This window comes from Vulpes lagopus, chromosome 7 (genome assembly GCF_018345385.1).
Source record: "Vulpes lagopus strain Blue_001 chromosome 7, ASM1834538v1, whole genome shotgun sequence".
Classification (NCBI taxonomy): Eukaryota; Metazoa; Chordata; class Mammalia; order Carnivora; family Canidae; genus Vulpes; species Vulpes lagopus.
Window position 1 is genome coordinate 64,600,409 of NC_054830.1, and position 18,585 is coordinate 64,618,993.

Consider the following 18,585-nt stretch of genomic DNA (forward strand, 5'->3'; position numbering starts at 1 on the left):
TTTAAAAATTAACTTATTAAAACAAATATTAGTATATATCTAACTGCAACCAGGAAATAATCCGTTTAGGAATATCTGTCTTGAATAAACCAGGACTACTGCTTCCCATGCACTTCAACCAGCACATATCAACACCACACTGCCAGCACAAGTATGGTCCCCAGGGAAGGAGATCTGGGCATCCAGGGGACTCCACGTGTTGTTACAGGAACTCCACAGACTTGGAGGCCAGACTCAGGCTCCAATCTCTGCTCCACCACTGCTCAGATGTGGTGAACAAGAGCACCAATTAGCTACTACCTACAGCAAGTTATCTAGCCTCACTGAACTTGTTTTTGTATCTATGTGGCACCAGGACCAGTCTGGAGAACAAGGAAAGTCTACCCAGTGAAAAACCCCACCAGAAAGCAACCCCCAATCTGCTGAGCAACACACATAGCAATGTACATGCTATTTTATAGGTCAGTTTTTTTTTTTTTAAGATTTATTTATTCATGAAAGACACAGACAGAGTGGCAGAGACACAGGCAGAGGTTCGAGAAGCAGGCTCCTCACAGGCTGCCTGATATGGGACTTGATCCAGAATCCTGGGATCAGGTCCTGGGCCAAAGGCAGACACTCAACTGCTGAGCCACCCAGGCGTCCCTGTTGGTCAGTTCCTAAGATACGATTCTAGTGCTCAAGTTTATCTAAAAGTGACCAAATTGGGGCACCCGGGTGGCTGTCAGTTAAGCATCTGCCTTTGGCTCAGGTCATGATCCCGGAATGCCACCATCAAGTCACACATCAAGCTCCCTGCTCAGTGGGGAGTCTGCTTCTCCCTCTCTCTGTTCCTCCACTACCCTACTCATGTTCTCTCTCCCAAATAAATAGATAAAATCTTTAAAAAAATAAAATTTTTTAAAAAGTGACCAAATTAAAACAAGAGGACACCTGTACACCCAGAGAACATCAAAAAGTCCAGAAAGAGACCTAAATTTAATAAAAGGCAAAGATGGCATTTCAAATCCAGAAGGAAAAGATGGATAATTTAATTAATGATGTAACAGCAAGTAGCCAGCCATTTGGGGGGAAAAAAAAAAAACAGCCTGATCTCTATGTCCCTCCTCTAAAGCAAATAAATTCCAGATAAACAATTTAAATGTAAGAAAACAAAAGCTATATAAAATAATAAAAGAAATAAGGATGTTTTTTAAATTCTTTTTTTGCTTCCAGGCTCTTAAATCTTAAAAAAAAAAAAAAAAAAATATTTATTTGACAGAGAGAGAGAGAGAGAGCAAGCGCACACATAAGCAGGGGGAGGGGCTGAAGAGGGAGAGGGAGAAGCAGGCTCCCCATTGAGCACGGAGTCCGATGCAAGACTTGATCCCAGGACCCCACAATCATGACCTGAGCAGAAGGCAGAGTCTTAACTGATAGAGCCACCCAGATGCCCCTCCAGGTATTTAATCTTATAAAACAATTATCAGCACTCGTACACATCGCACATGGTATACAGACACAGACACACCTATTTCTTCTGTGTTTGTTCGTAGAAGACAAATTGTTGATTTGTTAGGTAACATACATGTTCAACTCTGCTTTTCCCCCCAACTTAGCTATTTTTTAAGCGTAGAGTTCAGAAGTGCTAAGTATATTCACAGAGTTGTGCAACAGATCTCTAGAACTTTTTCAACTTGCAAAACTGAAACCCTATACCCATTGAACAACAACTCCCCATTTCCCCCTTTGCCTGGCAACCACCATTCTACTTTCTGTTTCTATGCGTCCAACTACTTTCAATGTCTCATGTGAGTGGAATCACACAATATTTGTCTTTTTGTGATTGGATGATTCCACGTAGCATAGTGTCTTCAAGGTCTATACATACTGTAGCAGGTGATAGGACTTCCTTTTTAAGGCTGAATAATATTCCATTTCATGTACAGACCATTTTGTTTATCCATTCATACATCAATGAACATATGAGTTACTTCCCCTTCTTGACTATTATAAATAACACTGCAATGAACATGGGTGTATAATTATCTCTTTGAGATCCTGCTTTGAATTCTTTTGGATAGATACCCAGAAGCAAGATTGCCAGATCATATGATAATTCTATTTTTAATTTTTTGAGAAGCCACCATACTGTTTTCCATAGCAGCTGCACCAACAGTACACAGGGTGCCAAATTTTCCACACAACACTTACTTTCTGGGTGGTTGTGTTTTGTTTTTTTTATAGTGACTATCCGAATGGGTGTGAGGTGATATCTTATTGTGGTTTTAAATTGCATCTCCCAGATGATCAGTGATGTTGAGTGTATTTCCATATGCTTGTTGGCCATATTCCCATATGCTCTAGGAAAATGTTCAAGTCCTCTGCCATTTTTTAAAAATAAGGTTATTTGGGTTCTTGTTGTTGAACTGTAGGGGGTTCTTTATATATTCTGGAAACTAACCTTTTATCTGATACGTGATTTGCAAATATATTCTTCCATTTTTTCACTATAAATTCTTAATGTGGAAAAGTCTTTCACAACTGTGACACCAAAAAAAAATAAAATAAAAGCCAAAACACAAAAATGGAAGCATTTTAAAAGTAAACATTTTATTCAACCACTACTAAACAACACTTAAAATTATAGGAAAAGAAATCCTTGGAATCTGAATAGCAAAGAGTCAATAGCTCTAAAATCCAAAGAGCTTTTTAAAAACTAAAGGAAAAGATAAACACCTCAAGAGAAAAACAGGCAAAATGCTTGAACAGGCAATTCACAAAAGAAGAAACGCAAGTGGCTAATGAAAGTATACCAAGAAATATTCAATCTCATTAGTTTGCCAATCAGGACATCTATGATTAAAAACTGGCACTACAGGTGATGGCCACAATGTTTAAGATGAGCACTCCCAAACTCTTAGTAGAAGGGTAAACCAGTATCACCTGTAGAACTCGAATATGCTACGATTCAGCAATCGGCCTTTTAGAGAGTGATGATAAAGAGATCACGCAAGCAAGAAACCCTGCGTGTTAAAAGATTAGAAATAACCCAAATCCAATAGGGCACTGGGTTCATATATACAGGAGAAATACAACGCAGTCAATAAAATAATAATGAAGATCTCTATTTACTGATGCAGAATGATATCCAGGAGTTTCAAAAGAAAAAAGAAAGCAGACTCTGAACAGCATGTAGAATATAATCCCATTTGTATAAAACTGTAATCGTATATATTTAAATATGCAGACAGATGACTTAAATAATGTTCATCAAACATGAACAGTGGTTGTCTCTGGGTGGTAGGATTTGGGGTGATTTTTTTAAAGAACGACCATATTTTTTCTGTACTGCTTTAATATTCCTGTAATGAATGTATTATTTTTATAATCAAGGGGGAAAAGAATCTATTCTCACTCAGAAGAAAAATAAAAGCAGAGAACCAGCCCTTGGACGGCCATCTCACACTCAGAAACCAGAATGGAGACAGTGTAGGACAGCGTAAACTGGTAAGTCCTCAGTTCAAATTCTGCCCCAAACATTAATTAAGTGAATGACCTTGGGCAAGTTATTTAGCTTCTTTGTGCCCTGGTTTCCCCACCTGCCAAACAGACATGATGAAAATTATCCGTCATGGAGTCATTTGGGGGATAAAGAAACTAAGTTCTCCATAATTATTAGTCTGATTCTCCCCTTTAAGCTCATCATTGAAAGCACCCTAAATGTATATGGCCCATACTAGGTACTCAAAATGTGTCAGGTGATTTGAATAGGGTAGATGGATGGTTGAACACATAGTCATAAGAAGAACACACTCCTGAAGGACAGAAAGATAATATGGGTGAATGGGTGGGTGGGTAGAGAAGGATGGATAGGTGACTAGCTACAGCAACCCAACAGATGGACTGATGGGTAGACAGATAGTATGGCAGCTTGTATTTTCAAAAGATGACCATGCTAAGATACATCCCCTGTTACGTGTAATGTTGACACAACTCCATAGAGGTGGGGCTTATGTCTTTCCTCTTGAAATGGGGCCTAGTTCTGTAACTGCCTCAACCTGTAGACCAAGGTAGAAGCTATGCTACATGACTTCTGACACTAAGTCATAAAAGGAGACACTGGGTCTGCTTGGCTCTCTCTCTACTGGGACACAAGAAACTCAAGGTGGGAAACAGAAGGTGCCATACAGAAGTCAGGCCATGTATGAAGCCTCCCTGCTGGAAAGACCCCATGAGAGAGATGGAGGGATGATGGATGGATGGATGGATGGATGGATCGATAAATGGATGGATGGATAGATGGATGCCCAAGAAATTCCAAGTGTTCAAGTCTTCCAAACCCTGGCACCGGACATGAGAGTGAAGAAGCCTTTAAGACTATCCTAGCCACCATATGACCACAATCACAGTGAGACCCTAACCCAGACCAACCAACTGAGCTACTCCCAAATTTCTGACCCACAGAAACCATGAGATGCAATAAGCAGGGTTGTGTCAAGCCACTAAGTTTTGGGGTGACTTGTTATACAGCAGTAAGTATCTAATAAAGGTGGCAAGAGGAGTCTGAGGCTGAATGCATGACTTCTCTACGTGGAGCCCTGGAAACGAGCAACACCTTGTGCTACATTTCAGGTCTTGTACACTTCTCTTGTGTGTTCCAATAGCCTCCTGCTTACCTTCCTATTCCAAGCCTTTCTCAACTCTGCTATTTATACTTCCAAAAGCCAGCCCTCCAAGCTCTGTCTCGGATTTAACTGGCCCCCTGCCCCAGAACAAACTAACAGAACACGCTTTCTGAGCAACCAGTCCAAGTCTTATCCAAGACTGTATAGGAGGGGACACTGAGGCCCAAAGAGAGAAAAGAAATTACCTCAGACTCTGGCTGAGTCAGAAGCAGGGCTCAGACTAGAGACTATGGTTCCCACCCTGAAGCCCTGAGTTATTTCTCCTCCAACCGCCTGTGAGCTCCAGGTATCACGGAGTTTGAATCCCGCCCCCACTGCTGACTGCCAGTGACGGTAGTCCCATCAGGGCAGCCAGCATCACCGCAGGCCCTGGCTGGGACGTGCCAGCGCTCTTGGCTCCAAGCATACCTTACATCTGTCTGGGCATAAATTTGCATTCTGAATCCAGGAGGCCCCAGTTCCAAGTATGTCAAATGTAATTAATTACAGCAAACCTTCTGCAACTGTTTTCAAACGCAGTATTAAAGGCTCCGTGCGCATGGAACACACAAGCCACTGGCCCACCGAGGGGAGCGCAGGGAGCTGGGGAGCGGGCGGGGGGGCCTGGGAGTCCCAGATCCAGACCCCACAGAATGGGGAGGGCATCCCAGGGAGCTGGGTTCAAGTCCTAGCCAATCACCAGGGCCGCACCTTGGACAAGTAACTTCCCCTTCCTCTACCGTAAGCGAGAATGTAAGACTCTGGAGCTCGAAGGGCTGTTGCGAGCCCTGCCTCTGGCGGCCATCTGAATTTGAAGCCAACCATCCTTACCAGCTATGTACCCTTTTACCTCTGATTCTCAACAACCTTATATAAAAAAAAAAAAAAAAAAATTCCTTACTCTCCAGGGTGACTCAATTAACTGAGATACTAGATGTTAAATGATCAGTCCAGGGACACCTGGGTGGCTCAGTTGGTTAAGCATCTGCCTTCGGCTCAGGTCGTGATCCTGGGATCCTGGGATTGAGTCCCACATTGGGCTCCCTGCTCAATGGGAGCCTGTTTCTTCCTCTCTCCCTCTGGTCCTCCCATGCTTGTGTACATTCTCTCTCTCAAATGAATAAATAAAATCTTAAAAAAAAAAAATCAGTCCAGTGCCTGGCACCTAAGAAGCACTTGGCATATGTGCAAGGATTACTGTACTTCAAGGCAGAAAAATGCTATTTTGTAAAAATCAAGTGAGATAAATAAGAATGCTCAACTTTAGCCTTTTGACGGCAACAGATCTTGATTAAAACAAAAATTTGTAAGGTTGGATTTCCAACATGTGGTTCCAACTCCTTTCAAAACACTCACAGCCAGAGAACTAGGCTACAAAGTCTGAGACCTGTGTTCAAGTCTAGCTTTTCCATTCACTGCCATGCCCATCCACAGCTTACCCCACTGGGGCTAGTGGAGCCCACCTGGACCAGGCTGGGTCAGGGCAGCTGGGCGACCTCCCCACCCTGTGTGCTCGGTCCACTACCACAGCGTGCCCTCTGGGTCTTCCAGAAGCCTTGCTTCTCAAATCTGTACATGGAGCAGACATGACTTAACAAGAGAATGCCTTGTGGCCACTCAGGACCCTAAATCCAGAGCCCCTAATGTGACCCGGGTTTCTGTGCCCAAACCAGCCCTGAACTACACTCTGATTCATAAACCCCAAAGACTGGAATTTTTTTGGCAAGCGGAGAGATTGCCAGGGGTAATCTTTTAGATTTGTTTTTGCTTGTCTTGTTAGATTTACTTTCTTTCAGAGTATTTAATTAATGTTTAGGGGAACGGATAAGCAAAGTGGAAAACAGTTTAATTTTTTCCTCCTAAATTACCAATCTCTTCCTCTCTCGTGAGTTCCCTCCACTTAACCACCTAGTTATGCTGATGTCTATACCACATCATCCTTCTCAATCTCAAGCCCTGAATCTTGCATTCTTCACCAGTTACTTGATGAAGCAAGCTGCTGTGTGACCCTGAGAAAGCCACTCCCCCTCCCTGGGGGGAGCAGATTTTTAGATCAGCATTGTCCGGCAGAAATGTAATACAAGCCTCATATGTAATTTCCAATTTTCTAGATGCCACATTGTTTTTTAAAAAGTGAAATTAATTTTAATAATTATTTTTAACCCAATATATAAAATGCTATTCTGTTAACTTGTAATCACTATTCTCAAAATTATCACTGAAAGCCTTTGTAATCTTTTTTTCCTACTAAATCTTCAAAATCCCGTGTGGATTTTACATTTACAGCTAGCCACATTTCAACTGCTCAACAGCCACAGGCGGCCAGAGGTTACCAGTACACACTGGATGGCACAGGCATAGATCATCCCTACAACCCTTTTTATTTTTTTTATTCTTTTTAAAGATTTTTTTTAATTTATTTATTCATGAGACACAGATAGAGGCAGAGACACAGGCAGAGGGAGAAGCAGGACTCGATCTCAGGACCCTGGGATCACACCCTGAGCTGAAGGCCGACACTCAGCCACTGAGCCACCCAGGTGCCCTCTACAAACCTTTTTAGCTCTAGACTCCCCAGATCCAAAAGGATGACTAACCTCACAACAAATTCCAGCCGGCAGCCCCCCAGGGAAGTTAGGCTTCCCTGGGGCCTGTTCCAGGCCACTTTCAGTTTTCTTTCAGAGCAGTTTCACTTTCTGCCTTTCCAGCATACATTATGAGAAACGCCCACACAAACACATTTAAATCGTTATTTTTCCCAGTTGATGCAACTTGAAAAAAAAATTAAATCAAATTTAAAAATCTCCAGCATCCAAAAACCTTATCTATTCTCTCTAGGTATTCCAAGTGCCCTGTGTCCACTCAGCTCACAAAAGTCTGAGCCCCAAAATAAAACAAAATGCAAACTCTCTGCAAAATTTCACCTGATTAAAAATTCCTACCCTTAATTCACTACAAAAATGTTGGGGCTGGTGGGAATTTGTCCCTCAGGGCTCCCACCCAAGTGAGAGGACGGCTAGCCCGCGTCTTGGACAGCAGGGCATCCAGTGAGGCAGCCGGCGGAGGGCTCCCAGGCCGCCAGCCCCTCTGCCCGGGACCTCCAGCCACGGCGGGAGGCAGCAGCCGGCTCCTTCCCTGCATCCCCGGCTCCTGCAGAACTAGGGCTGACCCCAGGGACTCCAAGATTCCATCCCTGGCACACAGCTCACTTCACTAGAAAGCGGTTTTCCTGGGTTTTTCAGAGCAGGCAGGGGCGCCAAGCATCACCTGACTCCCTTTATTCTCTTTAGCTTAACATAGGAAGAAGCCTCCTCCTGCTGCGTCAGCCAAAATATTTATATCATTTTTCTGTCGACTCAATATCATCTTCACCTTGGCCTCCCTCCTTCCCTTTTTAAGGAAAGAAAGGAGTCGTCACCAACGTGTTTCTCCAGGTCCTGGCTGTTCATGAAGCACTTCTGAAACCATCAACTCACATGCTGCCTGCGGGAAGCCCGCCAGGGATGCACGAGTGGACTGTTCTCCCACTTAACAGATGAACAAACAGAGGCTCAGCGCCCAGGGCCTTCCGCCGGGGCTGGGCAGGTCACATACATGATTGAAACGTGGGAACAGCCTGGAACAGGAAAGTACATACCCCGTTCCGAGGCCTACAAATTCTCAACTTTTTAAACCTTCGGCCAGCATTTAAAATGAAACAAGATAAGAGGCCAACTCACCTTGTGGGCACTCATCTGTGACTCTGAGTTTACATAATCTCCCAACACGGCCCTTACAACTGGTGGCTAGTGCTGGTTATAAAAATCCGTGTGTAAAAGGACAACGCCTAGGTTGGGCTTCGGTCTAAACAGCATTTTCTAAATAAACAAATACATGAATGAATGGATGGATGCATGGATAGATGGATAGATGAATAAGCATTTGCAAATACGTCCCCTCACTGGATTCTTGTGGAGGATGATCTCTACCCCACCTCCCAGGTGTAGAGAGTAAGATTCTAAGGGGCTGAGACACTCGTCTGGGGTCTGGAGAGAGTACAATCTGCAAACGTGCTGCAAACCCAAGTTACGGTCCAGGACCCGGAGGGCCAGCTTGCCCCTCCACCATGGCATTTGTACAACACGGTAAGGGAGGCAGCGACACCACCCAACCCAGTGGCCCGGCCACCAGCATCTCCCCCTTTGAAATCCGATCATTCCGGGACCAGGCAAGAAGCAGGTCACCCAGCCCTGCTTTGATGACAACCCCAAGGGTATCTAATTATAACAGGGAGGGAAGGGAGGAGTCAGGATCCTCTCACTATTTCTCAAGACCAAATTAACTTTAATTTCTTTTGACACAGTGTATGTGCAAATAATAGGAAAAGCCTTGGTTGAGGAGTTAGGAAACCTGAGGCCTGAAGTTCTGCCTCCGTCTATTCACTGAGCTTTAGGAGCAAGTAACTCCACCTCCCTTCATGTGTGTGTGTGTGTGTGTGTGTGTGTGTGTGTCCGAGGAACTAGATCAGCAATGACAAATTGGCTTCATGTCCCATGCTAAACTCAACTGACTGGTTGCACCACACGAAGGAGGACTCTGAGGTCACTGGCCAGACTCCACAGAAAAGACTAGCAAATCTGATCAGGAATGTTGCCCATAGGCTTGAACATGGGGGAGCGGGGGTGGGGGGGAACAGGGGCAGTGATATGTATATATTACTTTTTACCATCATCCCCGTCATCCTCGTCATCCCCATGATCCCCATCACACATAAAGAAAACAAAGTGCAGGGGAACGAAGACCTTTGGCAAAGATCACAAAATGATAAGGCAGCGGAGCAGAGTGGGAAGCCAAGCCTTATCCCTTCAACTTGGACCTGTTTGCGCCACCCTTGGAAACGTCAAACTGGTGTTCCCCCACGGGTAGGACACGAAACCTCCCTCCCACAGGCTTCTTACATCTTTTAGAGAAGGGGCACAGCAAAGTTATGAAACCCACCCGAAGACATGGAAGGAAACGGGTGCTAATTCAAAGTTCCAGATGCTTCTTCCCAAGGCCAAGTCCTGCCCTCACTGCTGGAGCGAAGAAGCCAAGTCCAGAGCTAACTAAGGGAGGTAAACAAGAGCAGAGTTGGAAGTCCCTAATGTCACAATCCACCCACCCCGCCCCCTGCCAAGAACATGACACTCTATCTCAGTGCCAAGATGCCTTTGACTATGAAATACACCATCGGGGGGCACCTGGGTGGCTCAGCGGTTGAGCATCTGCCTATGGCTCAGGGTGTGATCCTGGGGTCCTGGGATGAGTCCCGCGTGGGGCTCCCCGCAGGGGTGTGTCTCCCCTCTGCTTGTGTCTCTGCCTCTCTCTCTGTGCCTCTCATGAGTAAATAAATAAAATTCTTTAAAATTAATAAACCATTGGTTTTATAACAGCTTTTGGTGGAGAAGGAAAGAAGAGGGAGTGTACTAATTGAAAACATCTATTGTAAGACACACCTCAATTTCAGCAATCTGAAAATGTGGGAACATGACCATCGAGGACGTACAGTCTCCCTCAGACTGGGATCCTATGCTCACTTGCTGGGCTGGGCTATGAGTGTTCAAAGTGACAGCGTTTTACAGCACTTATGGGGGGGGGGGGGGCGGGAAGCAAATAAAGAGAAGGTTCTCAATCTTCTCCCATAATGTTCCTTGAATCTTTGGCATCTGTAAACCATAATCAGACCAAAGACAGGGCCTGATTGAACATCGCATCACACACATTTAGCTGCTACACATTTGAAGTGCTGCAAGTGGTCTGCAAACAGTCCCATGGTGCCCCCTCCCTGGGCCCAGGACCAAGACAACCCAGCTTCCAGAGCAAACACAGGGTACCAGCCAGCCCTTTCTACCTCCCGGTTTTCCCCATTTCCATCTCTATAGAAATGCTGAGTCCACTCGCCACACCTGCCAATCAGCCAATCTAGATTATGACCCCATTGGCCCCCTCAACCAGTTATTTTATTTTATTTATAAATATTTTATTTATTTATTTATTTATTTATTTATTTATTTATTTATTTATTCATGAGAGACAAAGAGAGAGGCAGAGACACAGGCAGAGGGAGAAGCAGGCTTCCTGCGGGGAGCCCAATGTGGGACTCAGGACTTGATCCCAGGACCAGGATCACGCCCTGAGCCAAAGACAGATGCTCAACCACTGGGCCACCCAGGCGCCCCTTCCCCAACCATTTTAAAGAAATAGTTTACACAAGAGGAGTGAAGTGGGTGGGGAACTCTTTTTAAACCCCTCCCCCCCCCAAAAAAAACCTCCCCAGACCCGGAAAGTCAAAGGAGTGTAATCCCCATCCAAGGAGTCCCTTCTGGACTAAAAAGATACGCTTAGGGCTCCCTGGTAAAACAGTGCTTTTGACCAAAAGGCCAAACCCAAATTGGTCACATAGTCTTCACCTACTCCTCACTAGACTCAAATCTGACTGATCTGAGCGATTTCCAAAAATCAAATTAAGTCATCAAATATTTATTGAGCTGCTGCTCTGTGCCAGACCCTAAAAATGAATAACCCGTGCTCTCTGCCCTCAAGGAACTCACAAGCTGGCTGGAGAAAGGGAAATGCAAACAAGCAGCTCTCATCTGTGGGCTCAACCGTATTTGGGAAGTACCGCGGGGTGGGCACGGATGAACCCCACCTGGGGCAGGGTGGGGGGCTGCAGAGAACAGGGCATGCAGGTGGTCTTGGGGGGGAGGGGTCTGCTTCCTCAGAGTGGAGATGACTAAGGGGCAGGGCCCTAGAGACAGGAGGCCCAGGGGCCAACAGAAGCTCGAAGGTACACAGTTCACCCGGGATTAAGATTTATCCCTTTTAAAGACTGTGCCACAGGCTTTGAAACAAATCCAGAAATATTCAGAGGAGCTAGGGCATCCCTGGAATGAAAGCATTAACAACACTTTGACAAGACAGATGTGTTCAGGTCCCGGAGATGTCTCGTCCCGGTCCGTTTTAGAGCAACAACCAAAAAAGTGGACATTCTCTGTTGTTACCCAACCCTATCTTATTAAAGATAAGCCCCCAGGTTTCTAGAACGACCAAAACTGCTGTCCCTGTGGCTCAATCTCCCCAAACAGAGAGCCGCCGGCTGCTGGGTCAGGAGGTAACACGTGTTGACCGCCTTCGAAGGGCCACCTTCCAAGGACGGGCTGGGTGTTTTCCCGTGCGCCTCTTCATTTCAGGGTAAATCAATCCATCATGGTCGAGATCATTACCCCCCCCACACACACACCTTTTTCCAGATGCGGAAGCTGTGGTCCTAAAACCAGAAGGGTCTTTCCCGAAGTAACACAAAGCTAACCATGTGATGAGGCTGGATTCCACGATGAGGCTGGATTCCACACTCTGGTCTGCTTGACCTCAACTATCCCACTTTCCATTTCACCAAGCCGGTTGGGGGCGGCAGGGGGGGGATGAGAAAACACCTACGCTTCTGACCTAAGGCCCTGTGGCCCATCCAGGGGGGATTCCCTGGCGGTTCCACGTTCAGTTCAGGCACGGATCCCGCTGACAGACCACCCTTCCCCTCAATCTCCCTCCTCTCAGGTCCCAGCCCTGGGCCTACGCACCTGCTGTCTCCCGACACCTCTATCCCTCCTTAAGCCATACTTTATTTAAAGCCCACCTCCCACGACGGCCTCCTGCACCTGCACTTCTCGACTTCCAGGGCACACGCACTGAGAACACATCACCCTGGGGCTTCTGGCCATCGTGTCATGTTTCCCTAAAACGTCCTGGCCTGATCCTGGCAGGCGACAGCTCCGGGACAAGTCAGGGAGAGGCGTGGACCACTCCAGCCAGGAGAGGCTCAAGGGTGGAACTCATCACCACTACAGGCTGAAACACCACAGAGCAGCGAGGGCTCAGGAAGGAAGTCCCACTGACAAAACCACAGAGCTTTGAAAGATGTGTCGCCAACCTTCCGAGGCCACCCCGTAGCAACACTGCTCTGGCCCCATGTTGTCCAAGACGGAAGCCACCGGCCACAGGCGGCTACTAAGCACATGAAATGTGGCAAGTCAGGAAAGACCTAACAGCTCCCAAAGAAAACAAAGTATCCTGTTAGCAATTCCTGTACATGAATGAGCCACCGAGAGGAAGGTCTGATTGTGGATGTACTGGGTTCCGTCAATTACATTATTAAAATTAATGCCCCTTGGATCGCCTTTCTTTGGCCTCCCCAGAAAGCCTCACATCAGGTGTGGGGCTCCCATTGGTGACTCAAATCCTATTTCCATCACATGGTGCTGGTGTGACACGTGTAAAAGGCGAGGAGACAGGAACAATTTGGGAGTGCTCGGGAAGTGCCCACACCAAAATACAGGCATTCCCGGTGATCCTGGAGACCCGGTTCGAGTCCCGCATCGGGCTCCCTGCATGGAGCCTGCTTCTCCCCCTGCCTGTGTCTCTGCCTCTCTATGTTTAATGAATAAATAAATAAAATCTTTAAAAAAAAAAAAAAAGTCAACTGGGATAAAAAGTAAGAAGAGTGGGAGTGGGAGGGTGCAGGGTACCCGGAGCACACCAACGTGGGTCAGGAGCCCAGCACCCTGCCGGCGCCTCCAACTGTGGCTCACCGTAGGGATGACACCGACCGTGGACACATGTCACAAACAGAAATAAGACAGAAGTTTCAGGAGACAACACTTACCTTCCACACCATGCTAGGCCTCTGTGATTTTGTGTCCTCCTATGGCCTATTCCGTTCTTTCTCCCTTTTCTTACCCTGACCCTGAGCCACTACGTGGATTGTACAGCAGTCTCGATTCGCCACCTAGCCTGGGCACAGTGACTACCAGGGGCACTCCCTGCTCTGTGAGGCACACGGCACCCCTCTCTCCAGAGTACAGGCAATCAGATGGGACCCCAGAATCCTTCTCAACACAGTGCTCCAGGCGGCCCCAGCCCACCCCTTAAAATCAGAACCAGAGATGAAGCCTAATTATTAATTATCCTTGTTCTGATCCAAAGCGCTCAAAAACCAAGGCTCGGAAGGAAAAACTGATTTGTTCGCAAGGTCAGACAGCAAGACCTTGGGTGAGAGAGGGCTCCTATGGACCCACAAAGCCACTCCACTTGACATCGCCAGGAAGGAGACACAACGGACACCAAACATAACAAGACCGTGGCAAAAATTCAAATTTTCACCACGACCACGAAAAGTCAGCTTATGTACGTCCAGTAAAACACGGGCAGGAAGGTTCTTACCACCCCACCAAGGAGAAGACATGAGGATTCTGAGGTCAGAGGTAGCAGCATGCCAAGAGCTGAGTCAAAGGTTGGGGGGGTGGGAAATGATATGTGACAATGGAGGAGTTTTTAAAACTGTTTCCCAAGTGAAACAAACCATTGGCTGTTTATTTTCTAGAACCAGGGAGAGGTCAGCCTTACACTGACCAGCCATCTTTGTTGCTTTTCTTCTGCAAAAGCAAGAGCTCTTGTCCAAGTTCACCTCTGTGCAGGGCTGAAAAGTATAAGCAAACCCTTTTTCCTAGCTTGGTCCAAAGTCAAGCTATAAAGCAGGCCCTTGAAATTTCAAACCTTATTAGAAGAAAAAAAAAAAAAAAAAAACTCCTTAGGCAGAAAAGCAAAACATTAAGTAATAAGAGTCTCTACTGTGAAACAGTATAAACGATCTTTCACCAAAATAACTCAGCCCATCATCAAATTACCACCCCTCACGTCCAATTTGCCAGATTTTTTGCCCAATATTATGAGAGAGTTTGGTGAACAGACGGAGGCTAGTAAAAAAAAAGAGCTCGCATGTCCATTTCTGGTCACACTCCCATCTAAAATAGGAGGTGAGAGAGGCAAGGCCTAGGTCAGATCTCAGTCCTGGGAGATGCCAATAGAAACAAAAGAGAACTGACCCCGCCCCCAACAGTACCATCATGCACCTCTATTTCCTTTACAACAAACATGATCAGAATAACCAATTTTTTTTATAAAAGGAAAAAAACAAGTCTACAAAACAGAAATGATTTTCAATTCCTCGCCTGGGATTCCCTTGAAACCGTAGACAACACAACGAAATTTCAGCAGAATGGAATTGAAGGAATCTGAGTTGTGTGTCAGGAGACCCAGGACACACAAAGGGACGTGCTGCAATATTTTTATTCCTTGCACCAGAAATAACCTGTTATCTACAACCCTGACTTTTTCTCAGATGCCCAGTAGGGGTGCCCACCTATCTCTCCCCAGCTCGGGGCCAAGCTCCCCTCCATCACTTGCTAAACTCAGGCCTACTGTCTCATGAGGCCTCCAGAGTCCTTGGAAATTACAAATTCTTTGACCGTCCTAGGCATCGGCCTAAATAATTCAACAGAAAAAAAAAATTTTTTTTTTAATTATGCTACTTAAAAAAAAAAAAAAAAGCTCATTCCAAATATGTCAGAATGTGGCCAGTCAGCCCTGAAGGATTTCGTTACTAAAAAAATAAAATCTCCCAAATGCAATGGTGATGATGGGAAATGTCGAACCTCTGCCACTGTCAAATACATTTCACAGAATTCACATCCCCTCAGAAATTTGAATCTCCACAAAACAGGGTGGGAACCCATGTACTGAGGCCACCATTTTTTCCAAGACCAGCTGGTAGCTGGCGAAAGGGACACAGGGTTTCCTGTCCTAGCCCTGTGTGACCCACCATCAGCCCCCACACAAGGTCCCAACAAGATCCCACCCTGCAAATGCAAACAGTATTCCCCCCTCCTCTGAACAGAAAAATCAAAACTTTTTTTTCTTTTTTGGTTAAAAATCTCCAGTAAGTTCAACCAGATATGAATTCATCACAAATAATCCTTCAACTTTGGGTGGATACCTTCTTTTCATTCGTTAAATTTCAATTCAGTCAATATTTGTCTCCTTAAAAAAAAAAAAAAAAAAAAAAAAAATTTTTGTTTTTGTTTTCACCTTCATTTGATTTCATTTTAAGGCCAAAAACTACATCAAATACTATTTGCATTTGTGCTTTCACGTTCTAAAGGCCAGTACCTTTGGGTCTGGCTTTTGTGTGTATTTTCATTTTTTTCCCCTTAAAAAAAAAATTAAATTTTGACGCTAGAATCAGCCAAATTGGTATTTTACCCCATTTTTTCAGCAAACCTAAGTGTTCCACTAGAGAAGATGGATAAGAATCAGAATTTTCATCTCCTCTCTGTCCTCCCTTCTTTTATCTTTCCTTCTTAAGTCAGTAAAATTTGTGCTTTTTATATCACAGACAACCCCCCCACATACAAAAATGATCAAAGCTAATGGATTTTCTTTTCCCCTTTGAAAGTAATTAAATTTGTGAGAAATAACAAATGCTAATAAACTACCAACCCCACATCACAATCAAAGAGGCCTAAAACCAATCTGGATTTTTAAAAAATAATAAATTTTTCAAATTGGAAGAGTAAGCAGGCACAGAGAAGGGAAAATTCTCCCCTAGCAAGGATTCTTCAACCCTTGTCTTTATCAACTGATTCAGTTGCATGTCATAAAAAATGAGCTTCTGTGAATCCACTGTTAGTTTTTTCATAATAATGTTAATTATGCATATCTTATTTTAATGGCGGTCTCTCCTACAAATCTGTGGGCTACTCAATTTGTATAATGTAATGAATTTACATTTTTTTCACTAAATATTGCTCAAAAAAGGTTCCTGACATTTTCTGGATAAAACAACAACAGAAAAAGAAATGCCTAGATCTTTCAAGGAAACAAAATCAGAAAATAGTCTTAATTATCCCATCAAAACAAAAAACAAAAAACAAAAAAAAAAACACAAAACCCAGCAAATGCAGGAAAAAAGAGACAGAATTTCACTCTAACTTTTCCAGTTTCTGTTTTTCTTTAGAACCTAGGGATTTTAATGCAGTAAAATGTAAATGCAAAAATTAGAAAAAAAAAAAAAAAAAACTACAATTTTTGGGTGTGTCCAAAGCCAACATTTTAGGATCTATTTTCTCTTTTAAATCCTTCCCCCTTGAAAACAGAAAAACTTTAAATATTGCCAAATGGTGAAATTAGTCTTTTCTGCCCGCTGGGCTAAACAAGTTCCAAATTACAATGAAGTACAATTTCTAATTGCTTCATAAAGCCAATTCTCTCTCAGTTTCCTCTAAACTCCACAATTTCCCTCGTTTCCTCATTCCTATTAGTTTTATTGTCAAACTAAAATGAGTTAGGAAGCCAAATCGGCTTCGGTTTTAGGAGGCTTTCTGCTTTCTCCCCCTCAAAAACTGAATTCATTCAAATTCCAGCTTAATTTTCATTTACATATTATCCGGATTTGGCTTCAGAAATAAAAATTGTGTCCATGCTCCCGGAGAGGACCAAAGTGAACATTTCCACCCCCAAAAAGAAGAGAAAAAAGAATCCTTTCGCCCCCTCCACCGCCTTATAGTGCAAACTTTTGAAAAAATAAGAAATAAAAAATATTTCTTTTCAATTTTAATTTCTTTTTTTTTTTTATTTACAAAATAGTATCCTCTAGGTGGCGTCGTTTTAATGGGAAAAAACTACCGTTTGAAGAAAAATTAGAAAAAAAATTGAGAAAGGGAAATATGGCCTAAAAAAAAAAAAAAAAAAAAAAAGACTGTTGCAAAGACGGGGGGTCGGGGGGACCTCCCGGGGGGGCCTCGGGGCCGCGGCGCGGAGGGGTCAGGGGCATCGCAGATCGGGGGGGGCCGAAGGGCTGCATTTCTGCAAAATGTGAATTGTCCAAACTGAAATGGCTGCTCTGTTCTCTCGCCGCTTTGTTTTCTGGGCTCCGGTCCGAGCCCGGGGCTGGAGGGGGCGCCCGGCGGGGCCCCAGGGGACCCCCGCGCCGCGCCCCGGCCCCGCGCGCCCCGCCGCGCCCCGGGGGGGTCCCCGGACCCCGGCGCCCCGCTCTGCGCCCACAAAACCCCGCGGACGTGCGCAGCCACTTGGCATCCTGCGACCCTGGCCCCGAAGTGGCGCAGCGCCCGGCCCCGGCCCCGGCCCCGCGCCCCGGCCCCGGCCCCGGCGCCCCCGCCCCCGCCCCCGCCCCCGCCCCCGCCCGTACCTGCGGGGCCGCCGCGCCGCCCGGCTGGCTCATGGGTCCGCGCGGGAGGAGGCGGCCCGGCGCGTCCTGCTCTCCCGGGCCGGCCGCTGGTGCGCGCACAATGCCGCCGCCGCCGCCGCCGCCGCTCCCTCCTCCGCCCGCCCCGCTCGGGCCGGGGGGGCGGGGGCGCCGGGGGCGCGCGGGGGGGGCCCGGCCGCCGCCGCCGCCGCCGCCGCCGCCGCCGCCCCCGCCCCCGCCCCCGGCCCGCCCCGGCCGCCCCGCCGCCGCCCGCCGCCGCCGAGCCGCCCCCCGCCGCCGCCGCCGCCCCCCGCCGCCCCGCCCGCCCCCGCCCCCGCCCCCGCCCCGGCCCCGGCCCCGGCCCCGGCCCCGCCGCCCCGGCCCCGGCCTCGGCTCGGCTCGCACGGCCTCCGCCGCGCACAAAGCCCGAGCCCGCCGCCCCCGAACTTTCCCGCCCCCGCGCCCGCGCCCGCGCCCCCGCCCCGCCCCCGCCCCGCCGAGGCCAGCGCCGTCGCGGCCAAGAAAGTTTGGGGCCGAGCCCGGCGGGACGCGGGGGCCCCCGGCGCCGCCCTGCGCCCCGCCCGCCCCCCAGACTCCCCGATTTTCCAGACTAAAGTTCCAAGAGCTGGACGCCCCCGGCCCCCGCCCGCCCCTCCTCCAAAAAATAAAGCATGCGACAAAAATGGAAAAAAAAAAAAAACCAAAAGAAGCTCGTGCCACTAAAACATGAAACTTTGAACGACCGGCCCCGGGTCAGACGACCCGGGTCAAGGGAAGGCCCTGATCTAGCCCCCTTACCCCCCCAATCAGAGGGATTTGTGAAAAATAAGTATTCGAGGAGCTGCTTTTATGCGAAATGCGGGATGAAGAGGATTGCTGTCTACC

At 46.8% G+C, this 18,585-nt stretch overlaps 1 protein-coding gene across 22 annotated transcripts in view; it reads right to left on the reverse strand.

Moving 5' to 3' along the window:
- The window catches only part of ZNF618 (zinc finger protein 618), a 181,487-nt gene extending 163,585 nt beyond the window's left edge, over nt 1-17,902 (reverse strand). For all 22 annotated transcript variants that reach the window (XM_041762714.1, XM_041762715.1, XM_041762726.1 and 19 more), the window contains exon 1: nt 17,704-17,902. The gene's annotated coding sequence lies outside the window, so the exon portion shown is untranslated. The remainder of the gene's footprint in view (nt 1-17,703) is intronic.
- Nucleotides 17,903-18,585: the final 683 nt, after the last annotated feature.